Here is a 27,586-nt window from a genome sequence, read left to right as displayed (position 1 = left end):
TTCTTGCCTGGAGAATCCATAGACAGAGGAGCCTGGTGGGCTATAGTCCGTAGGATCGCAAAGAGTCAAACAGGACTGAGGCAACTTAGCATGCATGCATGTACTCATGACAAACCAATACACACAGCCTTTACCTTTTTCCTTGGTGTTGTGATTTGAAAAAATATTCCAAGGAGCTTCTGCTAACTGACAACTGCCTGAATCACATGTACTGAAAGACGCCTTCCAGATCAATGATTCTAAGTCTGGCTGGCAGACTAACATTTTATGGAATCAAGAGAGTATTGAAGTAGCTTCAAACTTGTGTAAGCAGAATCTGTGCCTACAGCACATTCTGAGCCATGGCAAATGTTTCCAAAACCTCTTCTCTAACAAAAAGAGAAAAGCACAGATTGAAGTGTGGAAAGGGGTATTTTATAGTGGAAAATTTGAAAAGAGCTAGAAAGAAACAAGGAAAGGCACCAGGTACAATTTCATAAAACTCAATCACATGCAAACGGTGGAGAATTTTCTGAATTTAGCATATCTTTAGTTCCTTTAATGTTTCCCATTTCTCAGCGTAGTCTCTGCCATAATAAAATCTTTTTGATTGTTTTTAAAACTATTGCCCTAGTTTTTCTAATCCTATAGAAGTTCCCAATAAAAATACTCTTTTAACCACATAGAGTACAATCAACTAGATTCATACTTAGTCTACAAAGCACACAAAAATTAAGTGTTCTTTATTTTATATTTTGCTATACTTCATTATCATCCATTATTTACGATGCTCTTATTGCCCCTTATTTACTGTGAGCATGCTTGTAATTGTTTATATATCTGTTTATTATACAATAGCATATATATCCTTAGTGCAGAATAATATTACTAGTACTTAGTAACTTACCAGTATATTTTTGTTGAGTGAATATTTCTCTAGCATATCTAGGATACTGCCAAAAGCTAGTTTTCTGTTTTACTTGCTTTGTTTAATTTGAATCTAAATAAACATTACAGTTGTTGTTGTGATGGATTCTCAAAAGAGTCAGACACGACTTAGCAACCAAACAACAACAACAAGACATTAGGGTACAATTTGGAAAGTATGGAAGTCTGTCTTCCAACCAAATAACTGCCATTTTTTGTTTGTTTGGTTTCAATATAGTTTGGAAGATATAGAGGAAAAAACATTAAAAAAAAAAAAAACCCTAAAAAAATACTGTACAATATAGGGCTGAAAGATTTTTTTGTTTGTTTGTTTTAAATAAATAAACTCTTTGAAAAGTGAGGGGAAATCTATTGTCTTTTCCATTATGTAAATTGACAGTGGTGCATTAAGCAAATATCATCCCAAAATTAGTGTCTCTTTGGAGTTACTCACAGTTCAGTTTTATGCAAGTGAAAATGATGCAAAAACACATTTTACTGAACTGTTCAACAGGCCTACAGCTAAATGACTCAGTTTTCACTTTAGTTGTGTGGCTTTGGGGTAAATCATGTTTTATAATTGAACAATTCTTGTATTTAGATGCCTTGAAAAACAGTGCCTACTTTGGAAGGAGGAGAAAAAAAATGGTTTGGGTTTTGCTTTTAAAAACAATAGAAATAAGAGAATAAAAGCAATGGAGATCTTTCTCTTTTTTCTTTTTTCCTGATCAAAAAGTTAACTTCAAACACACCCTGTTTGATTAATTTCTCAATTTGAGAACTCCAATATAATTAAACTAAAATAATATGAACAATGATAAAAATAAAACAACAGATAAATATGTGATGTTCTTTGTGATCTTTTAAATTATAGCATATAACATTATAAAATATGAAATTGTGAGGACCATATTACCTGTTAGAGTCTTGGCAGAAATGAGATAGCCTACTCAAATTGGGTAATTTAAGAATTTTATAAAGCTATTTTCAAGGGTTTGAAGAGAATATAGGGAAACTTCAAGACAGTTTAGGAGTTCTTGGTGACTATTGTTAGTATGCAGGAAAGATCATAATTCTTTCAATTCCTAGGACTTCAATGGATAGAGAAAATTAAGGTAAGAGACATATGTACACATCTATGCACAATAAAAAAGAGAGTATAGTGATTTCATACTGTAAATTAAACCAAATGTTCAGCAATAGAGCATATGCCAAATAAATCATGTATATATTTGCACAGCACAAAATATTACTGTTCAAAAGTTTTTCATATAGTGACACAGCAAAAATTGAGTTTAATATTTTGAAAAGGGAGAGAATGTATTGTTAGAGCTTTATTAGGGTGAATTTATTGTATAAGATTGCATTAGCTTATATTTTAAAATTTGAGTTTTACTATATATTTCTATGAAGGTAATATGTTAACATGCCCAATAGCAGTATATAACTTGTATCACTGTGACTTAGCACAAACATTATTTTAGATTAGTTTGATTTTCTGGAATTTTTATAAAGAAGAATCCTAAGGTATATACTCTTAATTTTTTTCATACATCATATTTCACAAAAGAGAGAAAAAAGGATAACACAATACAGTGTTAATACAACAATACTATTAGACTAAATAGGATTTAAAATGAGTATTAATAAGAATATTATATTTTAAATTTTTAAAGAATTATTATTAAAGCACTGATTTCATTTTAATTTAATCATTAAATTAATCATTAAATTAAATGATTAAAACAATGAAAATTTTACTCTGCTTTGATGTGTACAAGTGCCCCAAATAACAAAGCAAATTTTAAGTTTTAAATAAAAATATAGATTTGTAAGGAATTTAATATAACTATATCAAATTTTATATTCGTTCTAATTCAGTATGAACATTAACAAGACCAGAATATAGAAGTCTTAAACAAAATAATTAAAATTGGAAATTCAATATATCTTTCTTTTAAAACATAGAAAGTTTTAAATCTAAATATAAAGAATGGACATTCTCTTAGCTACTCAGATAATATTTACAAAATAATGACCACAGACTACTATTAAATTCTCAATATTTTCCAGATAAATATTTATTTTTATGAATACACATTTGCTTAATAAAAAAGTAAAATTATTTAAACAAAATTTGTGTTTGAATTCTAAAACACATTCTTAACCAACATGTATTGATATTAAAATGATAATAACAAAAAATAAATATTTATAATCAAGGAACAAAAGCATTTTTATAAATGGATATTTAAAGAAAATATATATTGCTACCAGTTCTGTTCAGTTCAGTTCAGTCGCTCAGTCGTGTCCGACTCTTTGCGACCCCACGAATAGCAGCACGCCAGGCCTCCCTGTCCATCACCAACTCCCGGAGTTTACTCAAACTCATGCCCATCGAGTCAGTGATGCCATCCAGCCATCTCATCCTCTCTCGTCCCCTTCTCCTCCTGCCCCCAATCCCTCCCAGCATCAGGGTCTTTTCCAGTGAGTCAGCTCTTCACATCAGGTGGCCAAAGTACTGGAGTTTCAGCTTCAGCATCAGTCCTTCTAATGAACACCCAGGACTGATCTCCTTTAGGATGGACTGGTTGGATCTCCTTGCAGTCCAAGGGACTCTCAAGAGTCTTCTCCAACACTGCAGTTCAAAAGCATCAAGTTTTCGGTGCTCAGCTTTCTTCACAGTCCAAATCTCACATCCATACATGACCACTGGAAAAACCATAGCCTTGACCAGACGGAAGATTTCAAGCAAATGAAGTGACTTATGCTTACTATAAGTTAGGAAAAATTTGTTTGTTTTTTTTTTAGTAAAAAGAAAAATGAAATAGAAATAAAGAATGATGACAGTATGTATTAGGAATAATTATGAAAGACAAAGCAAAATTACAATTGTAACATTCTTAAAATAAGCAAACTTGTACAAAGCCCTATCAAAAATGGTTAGCAACGAAAAGGGTCATACTTATAGTTGGACTAAAAAGTTTTAAGAATATATTATTCATAAAATTATAAATATACAATATACACATTTTTTAAATTGCTGTCTATTTTTTCTAGGAAATAATTCATGACTAAATTTACCCAAGAAACAGTTTAAGTTTTAAATACAATTACAATTTTAAAGAGTGAATGTTTTAATGGTAAAACACTAGATAATTTTACAAATAATTTCATAGGTTGTCTTATACAGCTCTTGCACAGTATAAAATGTTGGTTATTCTACACAAAATAATTTATGTTATTTATAGAAATGATATCAAAGGTGATAGATAATCAATAAATATAGTACATGATTCATTTGAACATATAGATCCTGTAATTTTAAACAGAAGTAACTTCAAATATGATGCAGCAGTTCACTTAATGAGCAAAATTAGGTAACATGATTTTCAGTCAACATTAAAATATTTATGAATTTATCCCACTTGACACTAAAGAGTAAAGAAGAAAGTAAAGCTTCTCATAGATACAGAACAAAATACTGATAAAAATTAACTTGTATTTGTTAGAGGACTCTAAATGCAATTGATCATCTGAAAATGTTCATATATAATAAAGTAATCAAAAAATTTTACAGTGAATATTATATTGATAGAGCAATTTTAGCCATATATTTTGAGAATTAAGAACATTAGTGGTTCAGTTGTATTCAAAAGTACAGTGCATGTTAGAGTAAACACAATAAAAAAAAGAGACAATATAAAGCTAATGCCTGGGAAAGAAGTAAATAAAAGCATTATTCTTTGCAGATCATATGATAATCTTCAGAGAACACACTCATGAGAATCATTAACATCAATAACTAGTAAGAAAATAAAATAGAAGTTTAAAAATACCATTGATGATAGCAACAAATATAGCACAGTCAACAGAAATAAATCTATCAACATTATGTACAAAACTACTGGGAAAAGTGTAACAATATTTTTGAAGCTCAAAAAACACCTGAAGAAATGAAGAAACTGCCATAGGAATGCTAGAAATCCTCAATATTGGATATGATTTAATGTTATTTTGGAAAATCAAGTTCAAAATATCCAAACAGGCAAAAAACTTGAATTTTCAAGATAATTCTGAAAAAGCGACCAGTAAAATGACTGATTTCTGCAATCAGTTTTCAAATCTGGGCTTCTCTAGTACCTCAGATGGTAAAGAATCTGCCAGCAATGAAGCAGTTCTGGGTTCAATCCCTGGGTTGGTAAGATCACCTGGAGAAGCAAATGGCAGTCCTCTTCAGTATTCTTGCCTGGGAAATCCCATGGATAAAGGATCCTGGAATGCTACTGTCCATGGGATTGCAGAGTTGGGCACGATGAAGCAATTGACACTTGCATATGTATGTTTCACTTATTTATTTTCAGGCTGTATAATATAGGAGCAAACTCATTTAATCTCAGCATGAGGATGCATGATGAGAATTAATATCTATTTTTTGTAATTAAATATTATCTGTAAGATGAAACATACCGTCTACATTCTTTTAAACTTTAGCAGTTTTATGCTTTTAAATAATGTAAAATAAACATTTCAATATAAAGACATTTGGCAACTAAAATGTTATGGCATAGATTCTAAATGTTAATCTAACAAAGATCCCATTAAGAATAATTTGAAGATTTTCAAGCAGTAGTGTATCCATGTTCTGTCATGTCCAATTTCTTGCAACTCCATAGACTGTAACCTACCAGGCTCCTCTGTCCATGGAATTTTCCAGGAAAGAATACTGGAACGGGTTACCACTTCCTACTTCAGGATATCTTCCCAATCCAAGGATTGACCCTCCATCTCCTGTGTTGGCAGTTTTCCTTGATAGCTCAGTTGGTAAAGAATCCACCTGCAATGAAGGAGACCCAGGTTCAGGTCCTGGGTTGGGAAGATCAGCTGGAGAAGGAATTGGCTGCCCACTCCAGTATTCTTGGGCTTTCCTTGTAGCTCAGCTGGTAAAGAATCTGCCCCCTATGTTGGAGACCTAGGTTCGATCCCTGGGTTAGAAAGGTCCCCTGGAGAAGGGAAAGGCTACCCACTCCAGTATTCTGGCCTGGAGAATTGCATGAACTATACAGTCCATGGGGTTGCAAAAAGGCAGACAGAACTGAGCGACTTTCACTCACTCCTGCTTTGGCAGGCAGATTCTTTACCACTAGCACCACCTGGGAAGCCCTAGCATAAGTCCTATTCTCTCTTGACATCCTCTCCTTTACAAGGGAAATCTAATTTCTGTTTATTACTGAATATAGATTCAAAAAAGTGATGCATTTGTTTGCTCTCCATCAAGTTATAAAGGACTATGTCATCAAAATTCTTATTCTAAAATCATAAACACATAGGACTCAGACTATTTGGGACAGTGATTTTTCTTATGCTTATGATCTTTGCTGGTCATACAGATTCTAGCAGTGAATGCTGTACACAATTTGACAAAAGTAAATTATCAGTAGGCACACTAGTATATGGTAGCAAGCTGTGGAAATTAACTAGTTGCAAATTTTAAAGTACTAATAAAATACTTGACATGTACAGCCTGGATAGTGAAGAGAGGTAATAAATGATTGAATATTATTTTCTTATCATTAGAAAAATGTTAAGACACTAATGTGATTGTATAACTAGAGAGTCTTAAAACAATGAAAAGAGAAAATGATGTTTATTGAAATAATTATTTGTATAGTGCATTTGACATTATTCCATCAGGTCTTCAGTAACCTAAGGCAGACTCCTACACAATGTGTCACAGACAAAATAGTACTTTTAAATTATGAAGACATCACAATGGCACAGAACTATGTTAAATTCAGTTATTTGAAGAATAAGAGAAGAGGAGCACTTAGTCAAGGAGCACAATGGTGGTAACTTTAATATGAAAGAGTCTTTGACAAACTAGTTCTCATTCAGAACCTCTTTTACTGAAAGCATTGTCAGATGCATAATGCTAACCAACACAGAGATGCTAATATTACATTGTGAAAGGTGTCTTTTTTGTATTTGGCAATATTCTGAAAAAATAAACCTAAATTAAAAATATTACATGGTACAATTTTGAAAGCCAAAGAAAGAAGTATCATATAGGCAGTTTTGATCTTACAAGGGGGACAAAACAGGAAAGAACTTAGGACAATGTAAATTATCACTTTTCTTCTATTAGGTCCAAGATAAGAGCATGTCTATATAGACGAATAAAGGCCTGATTTCCTTACCACATTTTTTCCTTTGGGTGGCTATTTTATAACAGTGGGATTAGGCAACCTGGTAGTGTTACTTATGCTTCAACTTTTCTAACTTGCAATGACCTGATGACAGTAAATTGTCCAATTCTTTGTGTCCTTCGCCATGACTAGAAAGCTTCTTTTGTGAATAAGTAGTTAAAATATTTGCTGAATGAAATATTAATAATCCAACTAGGAGTGCTTAGGAAGAATGTTCTTTCTTGTGTCCGTTTTGTTTGTCCTTGATTTTATTTAATTTTCTTTTTCTCATTTCATTTTCATTTATATTTTTATATTCATTTACATTCATTTTTATATTATCATGGTATAGGATCATTTTGGAAGCACTGTTAAAGTAGCTTATTACTTTTGTATTATTTTACATATCTCTCTCTCGCTATATGTGTGTGTGTATATATAATTCATAGAGTGTATATGCATATTGTGTGTAAGTATGTATATCTATTTTCATCATGTGATTATGAGTGTTTATTACATATTGTTATCTGTTCAAGATACTAGACAACAGATTAGATAGTTATACCAAATATTAACTAACAGCTAAATAGCAATTTGTTTTTTACCTGAAACTCTTTTCATATGTATTATCTCATTTGTTCATAGTGACAGTCACTCTTTGTGATCCCATGGACTGTAGTCCACTAGGCTCCTCTGTTCATGAATTCTCCAGGCATGAATACTAGAGTGAGTAGCCATTCCCTTTTCCAGGGAATGTTCCCAACCCAGGGATTGAAGCTGGTCTCTTGCATTGCAGGCAGATTTTTTACTATCTGGCCACCAGGGAATCTTATATATGCATGTAAATATTAGATGAATTTTTACATTAAAATATATTATAGGTTCTTCAGATTTCTGTTTCTTATAAAGATGTCTTCAAGGAAATGGAACATATCATGAAAAACAAGGATTCAAAAGTTGAAGGACTGATATTAAAATTAATGCAGCTAAAAGCTTATCCAGAACTTCCCCAAAAAAATTAAGTGAAGATTTTCTCAGTTCAACTAAAGTGTCTACATTTCTCGAAATGAAATGTATTTTTACAAAATGTATATAATATTTTTACTATTAGCAATCATATCAATACATATGTTCAGTTCAGTTCAGTTCAGTAGCTCAGTCGTGTCTGATTCTTTACAACCCCAAGAATCGCAGCACGCCAGGCCTCCCTGTCCATCACAAACTCCCGGAGTTTACTCAAACCCATGCCCATCGAGTCAGTGATGCCATCCAGCCATCTCATCCTCTGTCGTCCCCTTCTCCTGCCCCCAATCCCTCCCAGCATCAGGGTCTTTTCCAATGAATCAACTCTTCGCATGAGGTGGCCAAAGTACTGGAGTTTCAGCTTCAGCATCAGTCTTTCCAATGAACACCCAGGACTGATCACCTTCAGGATGGACTGGCTGGATCTCCTTGCAGTCCAGGGGACTCTCAAGAGTCTTCTCCAACACCACAGTTCAAAAGCCTCAATTTTTCGGCACTCAGCTTTCTTCACAGTCCAACTCTCACATCCATACATGACCACTGGAAAAACAATAGCCTTGACCAGATGGACCTTTGTTGGCAAAGTAATGTCTCTGCTTTTTAATATGCTATCTAGGTTGGTCATAACTTTTCTTCCAAGGAGTAAGCATCTTTTAATTTCATGGGCTGCAGTCACCATCTGCAGTGATTTTGGAGCCCCCAAAAATAAAGTCTGACACTGTTTCCACTGTCTCCCCATCTATTTCCCATGAGGTGATGGGACCAGATGCCATGATCTTAGTTATATTATGTGTATAAAACATGTGTGAATACTATATGTGTTTCCACACATGTATTGCAATATGTATGAATGCTATGTGTATTTATATATATGTATACATACATATAAAGTATTTACTATAAGGATTTGGCTTATGTGATTATAAAGACTAATGAGTCCTAAGATGTGCAGAATGAGAGTGAATAAGTAAAGTGGATACCCAAGTGAGCCAGGGGTATAATTACCATGCAAAGGCCAGCAAGCTTGTGACTGAAAAAGCTAATAATTCAAGGGTGTTAGGCAAGAGGAATTTCTCCTACCCAGGAGAGGATATTTGTCCTATTCAGCATAAAACTAATTGGATGAGACCCAGTCACAGTAAGGAGAGCAATATGCTTTATTAATTCTACCAATTCAATGTTAATCTCATCATAAACACTCTCACAGACACACCCAGAATAGGTTTGGCAAATATCTGGAAACCCATGGCTCAGTATAGTTGATGCAGAAAACTAATCTTCACAGTAATGAGTGGCTATTTCTTCCTCCATGTAGATTAAAATCATAATGTAGTAGTAGATCTCTTGCTGTCTTTCTTCCCCTCTTTCTTATTTATTCCTCTCTTTCTCTTTCATTTGCAAAATCCAGTTAGAATGTTATGCAATTTTTCAGTTGACATAATTATATCAGAAATTATTTATTGCCTTGAATTTACATGATTATTGTATGTACACTAGAATAAAATATGCATTTGCATGGTAGATAGTAGCTACTAAATAAATAATAGTTGAAAGAAGTAATTTTTCTTTGTATCAGCAAAAGATGGACACACCCAACATTAGTTCTGACTGACCATATATGAGTTTGTCTATGAAATCACCCCCTTTAAAAAATTAAATAGTATAAATATGTAGAGAAAACACACACACATAAATTCAATGATAGTGGACAAGACATCATCAAACAGACAAATGACAACCAAAAAATACATAAACAAATATAGCAAAAACTGAGTGAAAAAAGAGAGAAGGAATAGATAAATCTATACCTAAGGGATGGAGAGGAAAATTTCAGGAAATAAAATGTCATAAATCATCTCAATAAGAAAAGTGGAAACTAGAATACACTAGCACAGCAGATTTAAAAATTTTGAAATATTGCTTTCCATTAAAAGATTTATTAAGAATATTTATTTTCTCCAAATAACATCTAGGTTAGAAAGTGAAAAAGAGATATTAAAAGATGCATAAACTCTCAAAACAATTACTTCCACTTAATTATTCTATGGACACTACTGAAGAATTTGTATGCACCAAAGAGGATAGTAACAAAGGGAAGGGGGAGAGTGTTATAAAAGAATTAATTAATTTAATACAGAAATGCTATATCTATCTACCTGTATATATTCTAATTCTGTAGAAAATTATACCACCAATAAAAATATCAATAGTACATACTTTTGAATACTAATCAGCTATTACAAGATGAAGTCATCTGTTCTATAAAGTTTTAGAAGTATATTTATCACTATATGTATGGTGCAATTAAAAGAATAGTAATTGAAAGAATGTTTATACAATGACCTTTCAAGTTTTCACACTTTCAGCATCACGAAGCTACACAAAAATGATAAAATGTCTTCCATAAAGCATTCACAGTGAATTCATGTATGTTATTCAAATTAAAGGGTGCATTCAGACTCTGGGACTTTTCTGCATTAAATATGCTATCAAATTAATACTGGCATATTAGAAATTTACATAAAGAAAATAGCGTAGCTGATTATGGCTATAAATTAAAGGATAAAGGGAATATCTAAGTTACATTTGTGAAAATGATTATACTCATATTAAAATCACTCATGCAGATGGTTATAAATAAGACAGAAATATAAAATATGTATCCAGAATCCACAAGATGTCTTCTGCCTCTCACCATCCTTTTCCCAAGTGCCATCAATTTGGCAACTTTTTCAAACTTTATTTTCTTTTTTTTCATGTTTCTAAATAATATAGGTTTCTGCTATTTTTACTTGTTAATTTGATATGATGATTTGTTTTCTACTACTGGTGATAAGATTTTCATTTCTTTTTCACACCCATATTTGTATTTTCTCAAAACTTATTCCATTTTAACTCAATATGTAATGCTTAATTACTCTGTATATGAAAGCATTTCATGTTAAACTAAGAGATATTTTGTATTGTTTGTTATGTATGGGTTTTACTTTCTTTCTAGGGTTAATTATTCATTTGCCATTTTCCCACTTAATTATCAAGTCCCTTAAATGCCTGGAAATCTGTCCCTTAAAAAGTTATTTGGTGATTCTAATGCAAGCTAAAGTTTAGGATTCATTGTTGTAATATTACTAGGAAACAAGTGACTTTTTTTTCTTAATTGTAGAATCCCAGTTAGTAACCCATGGTAGTCTTTCTCTCAGTCATCAGATTCTCTGAGTGAGTAATGTTACACATGTAGTCATGTGGTAAATGGAATTCTCCAAAGAAGCTCAAAGTTCATCAGGTAAATTTCTGATTAAAATTCTGTTTCCATCTCTGTGCCTATTTTGTCTAATTTTCTTGACTCCAGAGCCTCTTTCTGCCATTTCTCCAGAAAGTAAGCCTTCTCTCTGCCTTTGAAGATGTTCAAGGGAGGAGACTGAGGAGGTGTTAGGACTACTAACATGTGCAATTGTTTTCACATTTCAACGCATACTTTAACTCCTGTTTTCTGGAGTACCTAGTGTTAAAAAACACTTGGAAAAATTTACATTAAGAGATAATTTTTCTTTCTTTTTTCCCCTTAATTAATATATGGTAATTGATTTTCTTATTGTTTTGGAATTTATGATGATAAAATGTTGAAAATTAACTCCTAGAAACTGGAGAAGGACATGACAGCCCACTCCAGTTTTCTTGCCTGGAAAATCTCATGGACAGAGGAGCCTGGAAGGTCACAGTCCATGGGGTCACAAAGAGAGGACACAACTGAAGTGACTCAGCAAAACTCTTAGAAAAGTTATTTTGCATTGTCTGATTGTTCCTTTGCTAAATAAAAATTGCTCTGTCTACCAGTTATTTAATTTGCCTCTGGAAAAATAATTTATTTGAGACACTTAGGTATGTGAAGTTAAGATTCAATAGTTTCTACACAAATAATTGCAACCCCATGGACTATACAGTCCATGGAATTCTCCAGGCAAGAGTACTGGAGTGAGTAGCCATTCCCTTCTCCAGAGCATCTGCCCAACCCAGGGATCAAACCCTTGTCTCCCGCATTGCAGGTGGATTCTTTACCAGCTGACCACTAGGAAACCCAAGAATACTGGAGTGGGTAGCCTATTTGGTCCCATCACTTCATGGCAAATAGATGGGGAAACAGTGACATGACTGAGCAACTACAGTGACTGACACAAATAATTACTGAATATCTACTATGTTCCAGATATTGAGCTAGACGCATGAGGACTTTTTTCTGTCATCTGCCTTAGGACACTTATGGTCAAGTTTGTAAAAACCTATACCCAACCATAAGAGATCAAATAATATAATTAGTACTATTATGTTATTTTGGAATAGGTAGATGTTAGTGGGAATTACAATTACTAAAATGGCTTATTGAACTGGAATGAAGATTTGTGTGGAAAGGAGCAAGAGCATGTTCCAGGCAGGTTAAATTATTATCATGTGATCTAAAGAAATTGGAAAAAAAATCATGTAAATATCTTTATAATACTTTTCCTTCTCTAAATATCCCCAGATACATTTTTCTAAAATAACTCACATTGTATCTATATTTATGTCTACACATATGTGTGTTTATGCACATTTATGAGTATATATCTAAAGACATAGGGCACTGTACTAAGCTTTTATATTTTTTCTCATTTAATCAACATAATCTTATTGGTTAAGTACTATTTTTATTATAGTTTTTGTCAGATAAGAAACTAAATTATCTGATGCTACACAGTTAATTAGTTAATGGAAAAGGAGGATTCACACCCAGATGGTTCAATGTGAGACCAATAATAAATGAGTCTGCTAACCAGAACTGCCTCTCATTCCAATTAACCATATTAAATAAATGCATAATTTGAATACATTATTCCCTAAGGAACCAGAGTGACTCATGTTTTGGGGAACTAAAAAAATTGAGTTTTCTATCTAGTCAGAGCTATATGAGAAAGTAAAGCATACTTTTTTTAAGAACTGTTGAGCAGGTTGAGAAGTATGTGCCCCAGAAGGCAATTACTTGGGGAGCAGCCAAATTAAAAAGGATAAAACTGAATAAGTCATAAATTGAAACTGGTAGGCAAAGAGGGAGAATCTGGGTAGGAGCCAAAAAAATAGAGAATAGCAGATAATAGAAAAACTCTGTACAGCCAGGCAAAGGCAGGAATGAACAAATTCCCAAGGAGGAATTGCACTCAGCAAAAGCATCTGGAGATTATTTAGAAATCATTCTTTTTGAATAATTAAAAGTGTAACTCATATAGTTTCAATACTATAGATTTATTTCAAATACAGATCATTTTCTGATTATCAAATAAATCAATGCCATTAATTTTAACCGTAAAAAAAAAAAATAAAATCTGAGATATCAATGCCTGTTAAGGATTTACATCACCATAGCTGTTACCTCTTGGAGACTTCCCTGTAACTCAAGCAGTAAAGGATCTGCCTGTGAGGCAGGAGACCAGGATTCAATCCCTGGGTTGGGAAGTTCCTCTGGAGGAGGGAATGGCAATCCACTCCAGTATTCTTGCCTGGAGAGTTCCATGGACTGAGAAGCCTGGCAGGCTACAGTCTGTGGGGTCGCAAAGAGTCGGACATGACTGAGTGACTAACAAACACAGTTCAACTGTTACCTCTCATCAACTCTTTTTTTTTTTTTTGGTACATTATTCCTTAAAGACTAATTAAAATGAAATTTAAAAAAAATAGGATAGAACTCCTATTTCTAGTAATATGGCGCACTGACTCTTCTCCCTCAACATGCTGAATACTTATTTAAAAATCTTTAAGTGCATAGCTTAATTAGCAAGAAAGTTTTAAAAGTTAAAATAAGTTAAATTAAAAAAAAAATCCAGAATAAAGCAAAAATTCAAAGAGGAAAGCCCACAGAAAAGCTACAGTTGCTATGAAGAAAGTTGCAAATCTAGAAGGTTTTAGGCCTATGCTTTTAATCCAACAAGGGTAAAGATAAAATAAAAATCCTCAGACTGATAGAGTCAAACTAAGAGCTCCTCAATATAAGTAATGACCCCAAAATATCAACACTCAATAAAATATACACCTGGGGGAAAACAGCACTCCCAACACAATGGGGCAATGATTAAACTTGACAATTGAGGGAGTTTGATTATTTATAACCTCCAGTTTGGTCTGAAGCAAGTTTGAGATCAGAAATCATATTTCCTACAGAACCCAAAATATCTAAAATAGAAATTTTATTTAGAATTTCTGAGTATTGTTAATACTCCAAATATGTTGTGTAATTAAACACAGCTATAATGTTTGTATGTAAAACATTACAGCAACACATGTTATCATACCCCTCAAAGTTTTCTGAATAATGTAACGCAATAGTCATTAAGATTCTTATAAATTTTGTTTTCAAGAAAATAAAATAACCAAAGGAATAGCCTACTGTGAGCAAGAATTAGTAGAATATACACAAGCAAAAGAATCAGACATGGAGTATCCAAAAATATGAGTAATGTGTTTAAATAATAAAAAAGTGAATGTTCAAGTAGGTAAAAGATATAAAAATGCTGAATTTGATCTGGAAAAGCAACAAAGTAAAAATTCTAGAAATGATAAAAGTGCTCAGAGATAAATAAAGACTATACTTTCAGGGGTCATTTCTATAGTTCTCTCACAGATGAGATAAATAGAACAGACACGATGAGGAAAGAATGAATGAACTAGAATACAGATTTTTGTAGAATTATTCAGAATTCAGCATAGAGAAAAATTAAGATAAAATTAAAATGAAATCAAGAGATTTGAGAATAAAATAAAAGATTTCAGAATTTATATACTAGGAAAGCCAGAATAAGATGGTTAGGAAGCTAGATATAAAGATACAATGGATGAGAAAACTTCAAATTAATTTCATATAAACCTTCTCAGGCTCTGGAAATGTCATGAGTCTTATGCAGGGCAAATTACTGTATTAGTAATTCCACACCTAGAGTCATCCTAACCTAACTACATTATGGATAGAGAGAAGACCTTAAATGAATTAGGGAATAAATACATATAATCCTCAAAGGAAAAAACGTCTGAGAACTTCCACCAACAGTATTAGTGAAAATCAATGGGATAATACCTCAAAGTATTAACTGCAAAAACTTTTTATCTAGACTTGCATAAACATCAAATATGGTCAAAAATCAAAAATAAAACACAGTCAGTGTGGAAAAACAAAACTTGAGAAAAGAGTGCCAATATGTCTTTAATCAATAAGAATGAGACAAACAACTTAATGGGACAATGAGTTCAAAACAAGAATACAGATAAACAATTATGGTTGAAGCATAGGAAAAGATAGGAATAAGGAGGAAATTGTAAATGGCTACTTAATGGGTATAGAGTTTCCTTTTGGGAAGAAGAAAATGTTCTGGAACTGAATACTGGTGATGTTTGCACAACATTGTGAACATACTAAATCCTATTTAAGTATAAATAGTAAAATGGTTAGAGCAGACAATTCTATGTTATGTGTATCTTACCTCAATAAAAATTGTTTACAAATATATATTACCAGAAGAATGGTAGTATACCATTGCTTAAAGTTTAATTTATAAGCTATAGCATTCTATGAGTTTTTGGTTTCATGACCTGGATTCACAACTTGTTAGTTGGGTATTTTTGTGCTGTTTATGAGTCCTTCTTTTATTCAGTCATCTTATATTACAAAACAGAGGTGATTATAATGGTAACTGTACTGTGAAGATTAGTAATTAATAGGGCTTTAAAATCACTGTCAATTTATCTACTGTTAGTTATAACTTATTGTTATCATTAACATCATCATTATTATTACTAAGATTTTGTTTCTAATATTTTCTCAGCTTAAGGTTTTGATCCCAAATTTTTGTGCTGTCCTTCACTATTCAGTTTTTGGATCAGTCATCTAGAATGCCTTTCATTAACTCTCAGGTTATATTTATGTCTTTTCTCTCTACTTCCCTGAGTTACTGAATATAATACCTCCTTATGATTTATGTTATATAGAAATTATTAATTTTGTCTAGATTTTCCACTGGGCTCCCCTGGTCACTTAGTCAGTAAAGAATCTGCCTGCAATACAGGAGACTCAGATTCAATTCCTGGGTCAGGAAGATCCCCTGGAGAAGGAAACGGTAACCCACTCCAGTATTCTTGCTTGGGAAATTCCATGGACAGAGGAGCCTGGCAGGTACGGTTCATGGGATCACAGAAGTCGGACACTATTAGCAACTAAACCACCAGTTTTCCCATTAAAGAGTCAGCTTCACAGGGTCAAAGGATTGTTCGACTTTGTCTCATGAGTACACACTGCAACGTAGCATACACACACACATGCTCACGTGTCCTGAACTCATATTTACTCAGTTGAGCAGTATCATCTGTATAATTGGCACATATTTTCTTTCTTTTATTGAATATATTTTTGTCATTTAAAATATGCCAAATTATAGCACTGAAAATGTGTGAACCTCTTAAGATTTCCTATATTAGAAAACAATTAACGTATTAATTTAACAAAAGTAACACTAACGGCTTGCACAGCATGGGGCTGTGATAAGTATTTCAAATATTAATTCTCAAACTGTTTTATAATTCTACAATTCGTATGCAAGTTTAGATATAAGTACTTTATGAGCCAAAATGAAACTTCAGATACTAACTAAAGTCTTTTTGCATGCTGGCTAGGAGTTGCACTGATTCTCAGTCAGTTATTTATTTATTTTTTTCCCTTTTTTGGGGGGGCAGCATTCCTTAAATAACAAGAAAATATGAAAAATTAGAAGTTAAAGCTTTTTGCAAAGAGCTTCTCACATATGCTTTTTGCAAAGAGTTTCTCTGTCTAACTATATGCTAGTCTAGTTCTTAGAATATGACTCAAATACCTGGCATGATAAGAATGAGAAGAGCTATGGTACAGTCAATCTGGATAGCCGTTATGTGACCAGTTTTGCAGAAAGAAACAGAGAAATGGTGAGTTACATCAATATGCCATTAATCTATTAGGAAATAGAAAAGAAAGAAAAGCACAAGAAAACATCATTCATGACCTTGTTAAGTCTGAGGATGGAAATAAACATATATTAGCAATCACTTTTTAACCAGATACTGAAAATTATAATGACATATAATACTATGTCTGACTGATTTCATTTTAATTTTTATTTTGAATAGTGGTTGACAATCTCAGTGGATACCAACTAAAATGTTGTCAACACATTTTAATTATTATATACATGCACCACAGTCAATTCATGAAGCTTTAGGGAGTAAAGGTGCATCAATTAGTGATCCTGGTTCTACTTTATTTAAACAAATGATTTTCCATTTTGAGATACATTTAATGCAGAATTTGTACTCCCATTCCTGCATTTGCTTTTAGAGCTTCTTACCTGGGATACCAAATATCTTGCCTTAATCATATAATAAAATCAAAGCAACAAAGAACAATGTGATAAAGAGGGATCTTGAAAGTTCTTTCAAAACCAGCATATATTTAAAGAAATCTCCACCAAGCTAGTCAGTCAGGAAAGCAATTTACTTCTTTAGAGTCAGGCATTTGAAAAATTTCTAACAAAGCAGAGAAATCATTTTTATCTGGCAAGTTTGAATTAAAGATTCACACTCTGGGAGGACTTATATTTTGGGAATGGTTTACAGCTCTACCAAGACATCAGCTAGACTAGGAAATGCTTTGGATATCCAGAGGATGCTTCGATGGCTGCGTCATGACTCAGGAGGTTTGTTCAACTGTCTAGACTTTTGTATAAATAATGTAGTTTCCTTTGTGAGAGATTATGCTGAAACCTGTGGGAGTTATCACAGCTACTGTCTTCTGCACAAAATAAACTGGTAAAATGGGCAAGAGGGGACACAAATCTAATTCCATTTCTATTTCATCCACCAAGAAAAACAGGTATTTCAATAATTTATGTGTATATTTTACTTCTACTTCATGTTCCATGCCCACAAAGAGTGTATCTGCCATGCTATGAAAATAAAGAAAAGTGAGACTTTCAGTTCAGTTCAGTTCAGTCTCTCAGTCATGTCCGACTATTTGCGACCCCATGAATCGCAGCATGCAAGACCTCCCTGTCCATCACCAACTCCCAGAGTTTACTCAAACTCATGTCCATTGAGTCAGTGATGCCATCCAGCCATCTCATCCTCTGTCCCTTCTCCTCCTGCCCTCAATCCCTCCCAGCATCAGGGTCTTTTCCAATGAATCAACTCTTCACATGAGGTGGCCAAAGTACTGGAGTTTCAGCTTCAGCATCAGTCCTTCCAATGAACACCCAGGACTGATCTCCTTTAGGATGGACTGGTTGGATCTCCTTGCAGTCCGAGGGACTCTCAAGAGTCTTCACCAACACCACAGTTCAAAAGCATCAATTTTTTGGCGCTCAGCTTTCTTTATAGTCCAAATCTCACATCCATACATGACCACTGGAAAAACCATAGCCTTGACTAGACGGACCTTGCGAGACTTTAGGGACACAATAAACAATGAAAATTATAATTATGATAGCCAGAATTTGAATGCTCTTCTTGCTAGACATTAACATATATTTATTTATTTATTTAAATTTTACTGCAATTCAAAAAGACAATTACCAATATTTATTCTTAACAATAAATATTATCAGGTACCGTGATGAACTATGTGCTTAGTAAGTTGTTGAAAATGTAAAAAAAAACCACAGATTCATCAACAACAACAGCAACAAATCAACCACGCAAAACCAAAACCAAAAGCTGATCTCCCTTCAAAGAACTTTCAATCCAGTAGCGGAGGCATTGTATTTACAATGCCAACAAATAGGGAAGCTTTATAAATGTAGTAGTGGAGGAAAAAGCATCATACTGTGAAATAACAACAAAAACATATAGTAAATGATTCTGATTGAGTAATCAAGTAATATTATTTTAACTGAAATTAAAATCCCTTGTCACTTAAAAGCACATAAATTATGTGATTGAAGTCAGCACAGAACAAAATGAAATGTGAAATTATTTGAAACTCAGCTCAAAATCAATGGTTAAACTGAAAATCAGTTTTATTGTCACCAATTTTGTTCTTTAAGCCAACTCCACTCAACAAACTTGTCACCAAAGTAATCCTAAACGACAAAGATTATTGACTGTAAATGTCAGTACATGTAAATAACACAAAATTGCCTTTCTTCTCTTAAATTCTTTTTTCTTCCTCTATATATCACACATATTTCCAGAGGTGAGTTAAATTTTCATGTTGTCTTCATACTCTTGAGATAAAATCTTTAGGTCATGAATTATTTTTAATTGTTGGATTAAGTTTGTTATTGGTTTAATTAGAACTTTTGCATATAGATGCATAAATGCAATTGGATTTACTCTTACATTTTGGTTTGTAATTGTATTAGTTCACTACTACTGAATAGCAAATTTCTACAAATTCAGCAGGTTAAAAGAACACCCATTATTGTGCCACAATGACTCTTGGCTTGTTCAACTGGGTTCTCTGCTCAGGATCTTACATCAAGATGCCATCAGTTCTGTCATCAAGATTTAGAGGAGGTTGAGTTCTTATCTGGAGACCATAGGGTAGAAGCACTTTTAAATTTATCAGATTTCCTTGGGTTGGAAGACAGAGGACCTATTTTCCTTGTTAATGATCAACATGGGGACAGCTATTGACTTTTTGAAGCTTCCTTCATATCTCATCAATGTTTTCCTCATGACCTTTGAGCTGAAAGTGATGCATAGAATCTTCCAGTAATACAAATCACTCAATTTTATCTGTTTTTAAAGTGCTCACAGAATTAGATTCAATTCAATTGAGTTCAGCCACTCAGTCATGTCCCATTCTTTGTGACCCCCATGAACTGCAGCAGGCCAGGCTACCCTGTCAATCACCAACTCCCAAAGTGTGCTCAAATTCATGTCCAGTGAACCAGTAGCACCATCCAACCATCTCATCCTCTGTTGTCCACTTCTCCTACTGCCTTCAATCTTTCCCAGCATCAGGGTCTTTTCAAATGAGTTAGTTCTTCCCATCAGGTGGCCAAAGTATTGGAGCTTCAGCTTGAGCATCAGTCCCTCTAATGAATATTCTGAACTGATTTCCTTTAGGATTGACTGGTTTGATCTCTTTGCTGTGAAAAGGACTCTCAAGACTCTTCTCCAGCACCACAGCTCAAAAGCATCAATTCCTCAGTGCTCTGCTTTCTTTGTGGTCTCTCACATCCATACACAACTACTGGAAAAATCATAGCTTTGGCTATTTGGACCTTAGTCGGCAAAGTAATGTTCTGCTTTTTTAATACACTGTCTAGGATTGTCATAGCTTTTCTTCCAAGGAGCAAGTATCTTTTAATTTAATGGCTGCAGTCACCAACGGCCGTGATTTTGGAGTCCCCAAAATAAAGTGTATCACTGTGTCACTTCACTTGCCATGAAGTGATGGGACCGGATGCCATGATCTTCACTTTTTGAATGTTGAGTTTTAAGCCAGGATTTTTTTTTTTTTTTTAAGCTCCTCTTACATTTTCACCAAAAGCCTCTTTAGTTCCTCTTCACTTTCTTCCAGAAGGGTGGTGTCATCTGCATATCTGAGGTTATTGGTATTTCTACTGGCAATCTTGATTCCAGCTTGTGCTTCATCCAGCCCGGCATAGCACATGATGTACTCTGCATGTGAATTAAGTAAGCAGGGTGACAACATATAGCCTTGACATACTCCTTTCCCAATTTTGAACCAGTCCATTGTTCAAGGTCTGTTTCCAACTGTTGCTTCTTGACCCACACACAGTTTTCTCAGGAGGCAGGTAACGTGGTCTGGTATTCCCACCTCTTTAAGAATTTTCCACAGTGTATTGCGATCCACACAGTCAAAGGCTTTGACATAGTCAATAAGACCAAAGTAGACGTTTTTCTGGAATTCTCTTGCTTTTTCTATGCTCCAAAGGATGTTGAAAACTTGATCTCTGATTCCTCTGCCTTTTATAAATCCAGCTTGTTCATCTGGAAGTTCTCAGTTCACGTACTTTTGAAGTGCAGCTTGGAGAATTTTGAGCATTACTTGGCTAGCATGTGAGATGAGTGCAATTGTGTGGTAGCTTGAACATTCCTTGGCATTGTCTTTATTTGGGATTGGAATGAAAACTGACCTTTTCCAGTCCTGTGGCCACTGCTGAGTTTTCCAAATTTGCTGGCATATTGAGTGAAGCATTTTCACAGCATCATCTTTTAGGATTTGAAATAGCTCAACTGGAATTCCATCACCTCCACTAGCTTTGTTTGTGGTGATGGTTCCTGGGCCCACTTAACCTCATACTCCAGGATGTCTGGCTCTAGGTAACTGATCACACCATCGTGGTTATCTGGGTCATTAAGATTTTTTGCACAGTTCTTCTGTGTATTCTTGCCACCTCTTCTTAATAGCTTCTGCTTCTATTAGGTCCATACCATTTCTCTCCTGCATTGTGCCCATCTTTGTGTGAAATGTTCCCTTGATATATCTAATTTTCTTGAAGAAATCTCTAGTCTTTCCCATTCTATTATTTTCCTCTATTTCTTTGCATTGATCATTGAGGAAGGCTTTCTTATCTCTCCTTGCTATTCTTTAGAACTCTGAATTCAAATGGGTGTATCTTTCCTTTTCTCCTTTGCCTTTAGATTTTCTTCTTTTCTCAGCTATTTGTAAGGCCTCCTCAATTATTTTGCATTTCTTTTTCTTGGGGTTGGTCTTGATCACTGCCTTCTGTACAATGTCATGAGCATTCATCCATAGTTCTTCAGGTACTATGTCTATCAGATCTAATCCCTTGAATCTATTTGTCACTTTTACTGTATAATCTTATGGGATTTGATTTAGGTCATACTTGAATGGTCTAGTGATTTTTCCTACTTTCTTCAATTTAAATCTGAATTTTGCAATAAGGAGTTCATGATCTGAGCCATATTCCCAGTCTTGTTATCTTTGCATTTTAAGGCCAAGTGATTTAGGGTTTTCTCTGCAAAATCTCTTTGTAGCACTTAGATTACCATTAGAAAATCAGGGATACAAATCTTAGAGACCCATCTTTAGATATTTACCTACCACAGGTAGCAAGGTTATTAAGTTTTTCTAAAATGAGATGTGGATTTGAGCAAGCCCCTCTGGGAGATGGTGAAGGACAGGGAAACCTGCCATGCTGCAATGGGGTCACAGAGTTGGCCAGGACTTAGTGACTGAAAACAAGCAACAAGCATAAAATGAGTTAGTTACCATCTTCTTTTTACTTTCTGAAAGTATTTGCACATGCTCTAATCTTTGAATATTCAAAATACTTACTGGTAAAAATCCGTTTCTTGAGTATAGATAGAATTTACTACCTATAAATAGCTGTAGTTTGTGTTTTATTATTTTGTATTGTATTCTGTGGCTAGATTTTGTTTCTTTTTTTTTTTTATAATTTTATTTATATATTTATTTGTTTTTGGCTCTGCTGGGTCTTAGCTGTTGTGCCAGTTTTCCCCAGTTGCGGAGAGTGGGAGTTCCTCTCTAGCTGTGCTGTGGAGGCTTCTCATCACAGTGGCTTCTCTAGTTGTGAACCAGGAGCTCTAGGGCATCCCAGTTTCAGCAGCTGCAGCACGGAGGCCCAGCGGTTGTATTTCCTGGGCTCCAGAGCACAGGCTCAATAGCTGTGGCACCAGGGGGTTAGTTACTCTGCTGCACGTGGGATCTTCTAGGATCAGGGACCAAACCTGTTATCTCTGCATTGCTAGGCCAAGCCTTTACTTCTGAGGCACCAGGGAAGCCCTCCGTTTCTTTAATCATTGTTTTTCTTGTGCAGGTTTACAATTCTTGTTTTAGTTCTGGCAAGGTTTTGATTTAGTTGGCATAAAGTGACTGAATATTCACTGATTTCTAAATTACTTCTCTGTATGTAATCATGCTCCCTTTCAGTTCTGATATTGTTTATCTGTGATACTTCTCTCTCCTCTTCCTCTCTTGATTAAAATCTATATGGGGTAAACTCTTTTTTACTTTTCAAATAAAATACTCTGGGCTTTGTTGATCCTCTAAAATATGTTAAATATTCCTTTGATTCTGAGCTTCTTTTGCTATTTCTTTCCTTTCAATTACTTGGATTAATTTATTTTATTTTCAAAACTTTTACATTGGATGATTAGATCATTTTCAAACTTTCTTTTTTCCAAACATAAACTTTAAAAGATATATCTCCCCTATATTTTAAATGCATGTTATACATTTTACAGTGTTGAAATGATGTATAAAAATATATGTATTTTCTAACATATTTAAAGATTGGTTTTTGATGCATCAGCTCTCTGTTGTTTTAAGTTCCAAACGTATCCAATTTACATTTCAATATGATAAATGTTGCCAAAATTAATTATTCTTTATGTTCAAGATGTCTATATATGTATTGATAGTTGTTTTGTGACCAGACAGTCTACCTCCACTAATAGCCCACAATATCTCAAGGACAGTGACTATTTTACCATTTGTGAATATAAGGTTCCCTGCATATTCATTGCATCAAGCTTGTTACTTGTTTTCTACTTGTTCCTATTCTTAATATTCTTTTCTTTCTTTTTTTTATTTTACTAACTAGATTTCTTAGAACTTTTCTTATTTTAATTATTTCTTATTTTAATTATTCAATAAAACTTTAGTGAAAATTCTTTTGCAAATTTTATCCATTCATTTTGCATATGTTAATCATGTTTAAATTTCCATTTTATATGACTTTTCATAAAATGTATTTTGCAGTTATTAAAATTGTCTTCAAGAACATTTCATGTTATGGAAAATGCAGTGTAATACTAAGGAAAAAAGAATGATGCAAAACTTTATATGTAGCATAGCAATTTTAGCAAGTCAAATTATCACCAGTAATTATCTTTGAGATACAAGTGTTTCTTCTTTATAAGTGAGTCATACTACAATTTCCTAAAGTTTATTTTGGCTTCCCAGGTGGCGCTAGTGCTAAAGAACCCCCTGCCAATGCAGGAGACATAAGAGATGTGGGTTGGATTCCTGGGTTGGGAAGATCCCCTGGAAGAGGGCATGATAACCCATTACAGTATTCTTGCCTGGAATATCCCATGAACAGAGGAGCCTGGAGGGCTATAGTCCATGGGGTCACAGAGAGTCAGACACAACTGAAGTCCCTTAGCATGCACATGCAGGAAAATCTTATTTCAATATTGCATTGTTGAATCTAATTTGTAGATTATTTTCTATAGGAAACTTTTTATTATAGTTTCCAAAAAATTCTGTAGACTTCAATTTAATTATTTCAGGCTGGAAAGGAAACAATATTGTTTTACATACTGAAAGTTATCAGTGGAATGCATAATACATTAAGACTCAGACACCCAATAGCTTATCCTTAATCTTAACATTTACTGTTACTAAACTTTCTCCAAGATATTTCACTCTTTTAACCTACCTTCTTATATGATTGGTTTAATTCTACTGATAAAGTCATGGTTATTTTAAAATCATGTAATGTAATATACAATGTGGTATATACATTGGTCATTAAATTTCTATATCTCTGTATCAAAGATATCTGAAGTAAGTTCTTTTTCCAGGTCATTCTTTAAAAACTTGAAAAGAGCTATTCTGTCTAATTTTGTGTTCTCTTTCTGCCAATGAATAATTGGTCTACCTAGAAAAATTGGGAAATTTTTTTTTTTTGACTCACTTTCTTCCTCTCTCTATGATATAAGCCCTGGCCTGGAAAGAGATTAAAAAAAAAATACATAAAATGATTTCATGTTGTGTTAAATTTGCAAAATGACTATGGATATGTCTGTAGGCAAATCTACCAGATAAGTCATAATGTGAGAATTATCTGTTACTGATCTTGTGAGGGTTGTGAGTGAAACAACTGGATTTTTTTCCAGTATGTAGAAATATGTATGAAATATCACATTGTTCTTAAGAGAACAATTCACTTTCAATATAAGTCTTATTCAAAATTTTGTCACTTTTGAGCACGGGAAGATTATAGTTAGGTTTGTTGAATAAAGGAAATATTTCCACTGCCAACTCTGATGAGATATATTCCATAATCATGACCAATCTATTTTTTTCCAAGCATATATATTGCTTTCAACTTAGCAGCTGTTAGTGGTTACAAAATTAAATGTTTTATACAAGATTGGTTCCAATTGTATCACAAGACACCTAAACAAATAAGATTATTGCATAGGTATTTAGAGCTACAGTTATTCATTTAACATCTGTGATCCAAGAGGTCTGACTGGATGGTTGTATTTTGCCAGACATTATGCTTGTCACTAAGGAGTCAGTTAAAAGACATTTCTGCCATCTCCTCTGCCACTACAGAACTAACCCACCTCAAAAAAATAAAATAAAATAAATAAAAATAAAATAAAGTGGAGAAATTTTACAGATCATTTGGATTATGTATACGTCTTCCTAAAACAGAAAGTGATATTCATGGAATATATGATTATAAAAAAAAAACATGGAGTATCATCTGTTTTATGGTTTTAAACATCTGTATGTTTAAAGAATAATTCATTTATGTGTTTTAAAATGATCATAGGCTCAAATAACCTATTTAAGAAAACATATACATGTATTGAGAATATATACCTATTTATCTGGGGCTTCCCTAGTAGCTCAGTTGGTAAAGAATCTGCCTGCAATGCAGGAGATCACATTTCAATTCCTGGGTCAGGAAGATTCCCTGGAGATAGGATCAGCTACCCACTCCAGTGTTCTTGGGCTTCGATGGTGGCTCAGATGTTAAAGAATCTGCCTGCAATGCAGGGGACCTGGGTTCAATCCCTGGGTTGGGAAGATCCCTTGGAGGAGGGCATGGCAACCCACTCCAGCATTCTTGCCTGAGAAATACCCATGGACAGAGAAGCCTGGTGGGCTATAGTTCATGGGGTCGCAAAGAGTCCAACATGACTGAGCAGCTAAACACAGCACAGCATATATGCATACATACATGCATATATATATATACACATATATATATTCAGTGTGAATATTTTATTTAGTTATAAATATTTTTACCAAAAAGGAAACTTTAACCAAAACAGAAATACATTTTCCTATGACCCAAAGACCTCAAAATATAGGATATTTTTTTTTTTTTAATTGGGAATAAGTCTTGAGAGATTCAGGGAATAAAACATAAATTAAAGAAGTCAATTTTGTTGGAAGCAGTGCCTTTGACAGATTCATGGCGAGATGGAAGAATAATTTTTGTTTTGAACAGTAGGTTGAAAGATTAATAGTAAGAAATAGAAAATTGGAAGATGTAGAGCTTCGAGATTTGTGATTTAAGAATCTTATTTTTCTTTATTTTTGGAAACTGAGAATCTAAGAGATTTATTTAAATACATCCTTTTAATTGTCCTAGTTTGTTTTTTTTTAAAGATCTCAGCTTAAGGCAAGTTTACTGACCATTTTCCTTTGCATTAAGGTATGTTAAAACTAGCATAAGAAAGTTAATTTACTAGTGTATCTTTATTTCTATATGTTTATATCAAAGGAAAACATGGGAGACTTAAGTCATTGAAAGGTCAGCATTTGTGCATGTGATATTAAATTCTATATTTTTCAAGGTCTGGTTTTTTATATTAAAAAATGTGTCTTTGGTGATAGGTAAGGCATACATAAAGTCTGTGGATTTTGGTGGTATAAATTCTTGTCAGTAAAAAACTGAAAATAAAAAAAATGTAAAACATATTTATCATCAGCATTGTCTGCAGTCAGTTCTTCAAATTCCAGAGAGTTATTTTCCTCAAAGAGCAGTTGAGAAATAATGTTTGAGTCCCTGCATAATTTAAAGATATAAGAATCTGAAGTCATTGGATCATACCAATTTAGAATTGAAAGGGGATATATTTTATTATTCAAAAGTTTCCATTTACAGTAGTGGCTCAAAAAGAAAAGTCTTAACATAGTGAATATGTTCACCTACAATTTAGTTGCTATATTTAGACTAAGTACAAATGAACTTGAATCCCAAGTTCTTCCTATGGGAATCTGACCAAGTTTTTGAACTTCGTGAAGTGTCTTTTCTCATGTGTAAAATGAAAATAGTGATAATTCATAATTCATTTCCTTGTTATAAGCCTCAAATTACACATTGCTTTGAAAGTGATTATTGTGATGTCTACCATAATCTAAGGGCCCTTTAAGTGGTAGAATAATTTAGTAGTAGTTCTGGTCAGCAATACTGCAGTAGTGATAGGTAAGTAGTTAATAACAACGTGGAAGAGAACCAAGATTTCCTGTTTCCCCCTAAATGGCTCCTTGTTAGATATGTCATTCAGCTGAATCTTTCAAAGGACATTTTGAACATATTATTTCTTATTAATATTCTGGCAAAAGGAGGCTAATTCAGGAAATCCCTCCATATGACAAAGACAAAATTTTTAGTCTTTTTTTGTGTCCCTCCCTCAAAAGGGTCTTCCTGCCTACAGTGTAAAAT

Source organism: Cervus elaphus, chromosome 17 (genome assembly GCF_910594005.1).
Source record: "Cervus elaphus chromosome 17, mCerEla1.1, whole genome shotgun sequence".
In the NCBI taxonomy this organism is placed as follows: domain Eukaryota; kingdom Metazoa; phylum Chordata; class Mammalia; order Artiodactyla; family Cervidae; genus Cervus; species Cervus elaphus.
The sequence above is the reverse complement of the archived record's forward strand: the minus strand, read 5'-3'. Positions refer to the sequence as shown.